Genomic DNA, 7142 nt, shown 5'->3' on the forward strand with positions numbered 1-7142 from the left:
CCATCCTGCTGGCGGCGCAGCGACGCACTAATCGATATCACATGCAGGTCTTGTGAGCGACGGCAGCGCGATTCATTCCAGTTCAGATGGAAGTATTTGCGATTCCAATGGCTCTATCTAATCGATCTAATCGATCTAATCGATCTAATCAGAGAATAAACATTTATTTAAGACAACATACCAGCAGACCGATTCCGTCTCTCCTCCTACTCGGCTGTTTCCTTTGTTTTATTGATCGGACGCTGTGAAACGGGAAGCGTTCTGTCAGCTAAAGTCCCGCCCACTGGCGGATTTTCATTGGTTCAAATTCTAGCACAAGATCACGTCTTACTGAGACATTCCACGCGAGGGCAGGAGTTTCCACGGATCGATCCAAGGAAAGTTTATGTCGCTTAATTTAGGGTCGATTCGGTTCTCATTTCACTCTAAAACAACACTCTGCTATATCTGAACTGTTGTATTAAAATAACAGTTTGATTTATTTGATATATATTTTCTGCACCAAGTTAAAAATTCAGTCATGAAAACACTCCCCTCCCAGGTACCCCTTCCCCTAGATCAGGGGTCGGGAACCTATGGCTCTTTTGATGATCGCACACTGCTCGTGCTCAGATTAAAAAAAAAAAAAAAAAAAAGACTTTTTTTTTTTTTTACTCGCCTTGCCCGTGCTGACTGCAGCTGGTTTGCGCGCCCAGGTCGTGTTTCGTGTTTTTTGTTGTAAGTAACTTGTTCACTTGTGTCTGGATCTTATGTTCCGTTTTCTTTGCGGCACCAGACAGTCGCCGTCTGTTAGTAGAGCTTGTGTTGCAGGGGCATTTTGCACGGCTGGCATTTTGCTGTGAAAAATCAAAGAGCGGAAGCACGCTGTCACGGTTCCGCCCTAAGCCTGGGCTGCCACTTTAAAAGTAGGCCGTCATCCCGCCATTAGGGGTGGGCGTGGCCAGCCGTGTGCACGGTGGCAGAGTGGACTTTGTTTGGCTCCACCTTAATTTCCAATTTCCCTGAGAATTCTCCAAATACAGTTCACAACAAGTTTTTTTTTATTTATTTTTATTTACAAGTTTACAAAAAATAAACAAAAATAAAACATCGGGTTCTGACTCCGGCTTCTATTGTGATGAACGAGGGAGCAGACGTTGAAGGTGAAGAGAGCAGCTGAGCCGGCGGGTGAACACATGAACACAGCGTGAACAGCGACAACACACACTCTGAGCAGCCCCAGGGGGCAACTAGTGCGCTGATGGGGTATTAGCAAAACGCCGACTGATCTCTGATCCTCTGAAGATTGGAGTCACAACGACTTTTATCCAGGACAATCTAATTATCGCCACAGATTATTTTTAGCTCTCTTTAACATCAGAGGTGCTTTTTCTTCAATTAAACACTTTATTTGCTCTTTTTTTTTTTACTTTGTTTTTTGTGCATTCATATTCTTCGCTTCTAAAAAGCACGTCCAGGCAAACAAAATAATGGGAGTCTTGAGTCTTGTGATGGAACGACCAGAAATAATCCGGCACGAGAAAGTTATTTGGTAATAAATGTGATCGTTATGAGGGTTTAGGTTTAATTTTACAGTTAAAGTGACATATATTATCTGTTTAATGTCATTTAAGGCGGCAGCTAAATGATTATTTTGTTGCTTCTTTAAAAGAGCCGTCATCAGATTGCTTCTTGTGTCTGAGCAGCACTTTAAAACCCAAAGAAATGCCATTAATAATGAAGCAAAGCTGAGATACGAGGAAGTCGACAGACTATAATCAGAACCTTTGAGTTATGAACTGTTTGTCAAACGAAACAACAAGTAATTCCGAGGTGGCACTTTGGACTTAACCCTTTAATCTGATAAACATTTTCAACTGAGCTCTGAAGAAATATTTCAATCTGGCATGTTCAATAGATCTGAAAGTAATAGTAATTTGCTATTTTTAGAAGAAAAAAGCGTGGGCAGATCTTCTGAAATGATTCCCACGTTGACCTCATTTAATGCTTCTCACCTGCGTGGGTTCTCATGTGGACTGTCAATGTACCACTTTCTCTAAAATGTTTCCCACATGCCTTACAATTATAAGGCTTCTCACCTGTGTGGGTTCTCATGTGGAGTGTCAATGTACCACTTTCTCTAAAATGTTTCCCACATGCTTTACAATTATAAGGCTTCTCACCTGTGTGGGTTCTCATGTGGACTGTCAATGTACCACTTTCTCTAAAATGTTTCCCACATGTTTTACAATTATAAGGCTTCTCACCTGTGTGGGTTCTCATGTGGAGTGCCAAGTTACCACTCTGTCTGAAATGTTTCCCACATTTCTTACAATTATAAGGCTTCTCAGCTGCGTGGGTTCTCGTGTGTTTTAGACAGTCACTATTTCTTGTGAAAGCTTTGCTGCATGTTGTGCAAACATATGGTCTCCTTTTTCCATCCTTTTTGCTGTGGGTTTGAAGTGTGGGATCACATTCTACATCCTCTTGACCTGTTTCTCTTCTGTTATCATGGCTTCCAGATGCATGACAGCTGTTCGAGAACAGCAGCTGGTCAATGTCTGCTGCTCCTACCACAGAGGTAATAACTGGCATGAGAACTCCAGACTCTTCATCTGCATCTTCATCAGCTTTCAGGAACAGAGTCTGATCTTTGCTGTGGTCTGTTTCTCCACGAGTCGGACTCAACATGAAGGTTCCAGTCTCCTGCTTCAGTCCAAGCCGCTCTCTCTCCTGACTGGTGGGGATTTCTTCCTGCTCCTCTTTCACGCGTGGAGGCTCTGGCTCCTCTTTGACAATACTGGAGTTCATCTCCTCCTTCCAGAGCTGCTGATCAGCAGGAACCTCCTCCTCCTCCTCCTTACAGACATGTTGCTGTGGACAATCTGGAGGACAGATTGAAGGAATTGGACGCTGCTGTGATGAAACAAACATGCGAGGACAAACATACATACTTATTCTGGGTGATTTCATTTCGGGTCTCCAGGTGATATCTCGCAGTCTTCGCTGATGATCGATCTTCACTCCGTTTTGTTCACTCGGTTCTTTACAGGCAATCTTTGGTCGCTTTTTAAAAAGGCATCCTGTTCAGCTGAAATACCTGCAGACGAAACAAATGATTCCCTGTTATCTTCTGCTACAGCTGATTGTACCGTTAATTTAAAATCAATAGAAATGGAGAATCGCCTCCCTTTATTCCTCTAGAACCTACAAATATCATTTAAAGAACAGGAATACCAATGCAAAAATAAATGTCATGGAAAGCAGAAATATACATAAATATATGCAATATAACCGGAAAATACGAAATACTAATGACATCACTGTCTTTTAAACCTATTATATAAGGAATCGTCTTTTGTCTAAATATAATCTCAAAGCCTAAAAGTAGAATTTGTTCTTTAAAGTGTTCATGACACAAAATTGAGATTTTTAAACATAATAGATAATAGAGAAATCCGACCCCAATGAAATATTTAAAAGTTACAAACACACATTGCGTCATCCCACTGAGAACAAAGAACCGTTCTTGTGACTAGCATTTTAGCGGACTAGCATTTATCCCACTGAAAGACATCGACCCGGATATGACGTCAGTGACAGAACGAATCTCGGCTTCGTTTTAGTGTTGGGCAAATAACACCTAGTTCTGATCAAATAAACCAATCGGAGATATACCAGATATTTAGCAGTGCAATGGTATAGTTTATATAATCGAATGTGCAAAGAATGATTGGAAAAAAAGACGCCAATAGCGTTAGCGCGAAGCTAACGGCTAAGTTCAATGTCAAATTCAATATGAATGCTAACAGAGCAGCTATCCAGTCAAGCTAGCTATCGCCCGGTTAAACTGTGATGACGCGATGCGGCATTAAAGACGCATCACACGCAGTTCAGTAAATTTTGAACGTTAAAATATATCCCGGTTTGTAAAGAGGATCCCGGTCAAGATGTCCAAATTCCATAAACCGGTTCTTCAGTTTTGGAAAATATCGTTAACGGCTAGTTTCCGACCCACCGTCTTCAAAAACGCAGACAGAACGAACTCGGGCGTTGTTTATAACGGAACATTCATTTCCCCAAGGACCCCTTAGCTGCCCAAGGTGCCTGATGTAAAAACACTAAATTCAGCGTTGGACAGTTACGGTACAAAACAAGCAATCATAATACAGTAGTCCCTCATTTTGGGGGGTTACGTTCTAAAAATAACCCGCAATAAGTGAAATCCAGAATGTAGTCATCTTTATTATTTTACAATTATTATACATGTACATAAATGTTTTAAGGCTGTAAAACCCCTCACCACACACTTTATACACGTTTAACAGTCAGGCACTAATCTAAATAGATTGTTTCAGTATTATAGAATGAAACCAAAGATCAAAACCTGACTTACAGAACCCAAACAACTCCATCACGCAAGCAAACACAAGTCAGTGCTGCAGGCAGAGGTCTGTACCCAGACCTGCACCGATTCCCAGCTGTTCAATGCGAGCGATCTGAAGGTTCGAACGCAACCTAGAGCGTCTGCTGGTTGATCTGACCCCTTTCTACAACAGATAACGCCCAGACTTTAAAATCTCCCAGCATGCAAGTGCAACAAACCATCATAAAACAACCTCCTCCAGTATATATGGGAATGTATTGCACAACACCTCATGCAGATGCTACTTCCTTACAGTAACTTAGAGCAGCTCAAGATTGGGAAGTCTCCAGTTGCATTGAAGTCATTCTGGCAGAATAAATAACAACATAAAGCATAAGGCCGGTCAAATATTCAGACATTACGCAATAAAGCAGACTGAAGAGTTGCTCTATTATTAACACATTCATATATATATATATATATGATTGATTGCGGGTACAAGTGGCTGAAATGAGCTTCCTCCGTGGGGGGGCTGGGCTCTCCCTTAGAGATCGTGTGAGAAGCTCCATCATCCGGAAGCAGCTCGGAGTAGAGCCGCTGCTCCTCCGCGTTGAGAGGAGCCAGATGAGGTGGCTCTGGCATCTATTCAGGATGCTTTTATTGTCATTATGAAATTACATTAAAATTTCATTATTTACCATTCATAGTTTCATCTAAACACATCGCCTTTACTGGAAAAGGCAAACACATTCACTGTGCTGGGTGACCACGCCCGTTCCATTTTGCTTGTCTGCCAGCCACTCGTATATGTATAGAGCTGTGTGTGAGGATCCAGCGTCCAAGACAATGCCATACTACAGTGAGTGAAAGACAGAAAGAAACGGGAAACAAGAAGGTAAAAATAGGTGAAAAAAAGTTGGTGAAAAAAAAAACACCAGCCACTCTCATGTCCTCCCTCACTACGTCCATGTCTCTTCTCCTGGGTCGTCCTCTAGCCCTGTCCTTTGCATCGTCCTCCCCAACACCAGCCACTCTCATGTCCTCCCTCACTACGTCCATGTCTCTTCTCCTGGGTCGTCCTCTAGCCCTGTCCTTTGCATCGTCCTCCCCAACACCAGCCACTCTCATGTCCTCCCTCACTACGTCCATGTCTCTTCTCCTGGGTCGTCCTCTAGTCCTGTTCCCTGGCAGTTCCATCCTCAGCATCTTTCTACCGATATAGTCCCCGTCTCTCCTCTGGACATGTCCAAACCATCAAAGTCTGGACTCTCTGACCTCGTCTCCAAAACGTCTAACCTTCACTGTCCCTCTTTTTGTCTCATCTCTAATCCAACCTGGTCACTCCCAAGGAGAACCTCACTGCTCACAAATACTCGCTTCTGTACTTAGTCTAGCCTCAACCACCTTTTTCCCGTAACTTCATCGTATGACTCATCGGCTTTATCCCCCTATAGTTCCCTCAACTCTGTATGTCTCCCTTCTTCGTGACAATCGGCCCCAGAACACTTCTCCTCCATAGCTTTTTCCCACTACTAATTCCACAGTGTGTTGATAAAGGCCAGCAAAAACCAGAACCTTCTTGTTCGGGGTTAGATACAGTCATTACCTCCAGGTTGGGAGGTTCTGTTTTCCTCGTATCCGTTTGCGGCTTGATTTTTGTTTTTCATTCAAACATAGTGGAGGGATGGATCACAGGCCAAGGAAGACCCTGTTAACTGTTTCTGAAGGGGTGAGACTCAGGTCATATAAGCTCAACAGACATTTGAAGGTTTGTTCTATTAAATATATAGTTTATATTTCGCCTAAGTTTAAAAAGGAAAATCAAGAGCCCAAGGTGACGTCTTCAAGGTGCTTATTTTCCTCAGCCTGAAACCAAAAAGCATTGATTTACAATCCATCCATCCATTTCCTTCCTCCTTTCCACCTTTCCGCCGGAGCCTATCGCAGCTCGCTGTGGGCGAGAGGCAGGATGCACCCCGAACGTGTCGCCAGCGCATCGTGGGATTTGCAAACCAGCAAATTCTCAAATGTGAGAAGCCAAAAACCAGTAAATTGAATTTGCTTGACTTAAAAGAAAAGTCAATATTTATTTAAACATTTTTAAGTTTGCATGTGGGTCGCACAAATATGAAATATGCAGCATCCCATCTGATTTCTGGAATATTTGGACTGGATTTAAATCCACCTCAGACAACATCAAACGTAATGTTTGGCCTCCAATTCAGAGGTTTATTCTGTATCTGGCTTCTCAAATCTCGTTTCAATCTTTCACTTTGTCTTTTCCATTCCAGTAGTCCGAGTTGACCCTGCAGTTTATTTTGCTGAGTCAGCAGAAGGAGCGCCGCTGCTAGAAAGCAGCTTCATCGAGCACTGCTTCTCTTTTCACATGACTAAACCTTTTTTAATCTGCGCAGCCTCAAATCTCTTTTTGAATAACGCAAGAATGAAATGCAGCCACTGTTGAGCCCAACGATAAAATGCAAGAAAACAAGTATTAAAGTCTCAAACTGACCTAAAGATCATGAAGTAAAATGATAAGTTGTTCTGATGGTGGGCGTCTGGAGGATTTATGACCTCACAGACGAGTGTGATCAAACGCAGCAGGCTCCCGCCTCTGAATAACTCACTGATCATGGTGGTGCCTCCGGCCAACGCCGCTTTGGTGCCCTGGTAGAAGTCGTCAGCTGACGCCATGCCTCGATCGGGCATCTGGAAACGTGTATGCACGTCAATGGGATCAACCCGATGCCCGGGATCAACATGCGACCCTGGGCATCGATGGTTTTTACTCCGCCGG

This window comes from Brachionichthys hirsutus, unplaced genomic scaffold (assembly GCF_040956055.1).
Source record: "Brachionichthys hirsutus isolate HB-005 unplaced genomic scaffold, CSIRO-AGI_Bhir_v1 contig_447, whole genome shotgun sequence".
Lineage (NCBI taxonomy): Eukaryota > Metazoa > Chordata > Actinopteri > Lophiiformes > Brachionichthyidae > Brachionichthys > Brachionichthys hirsutus.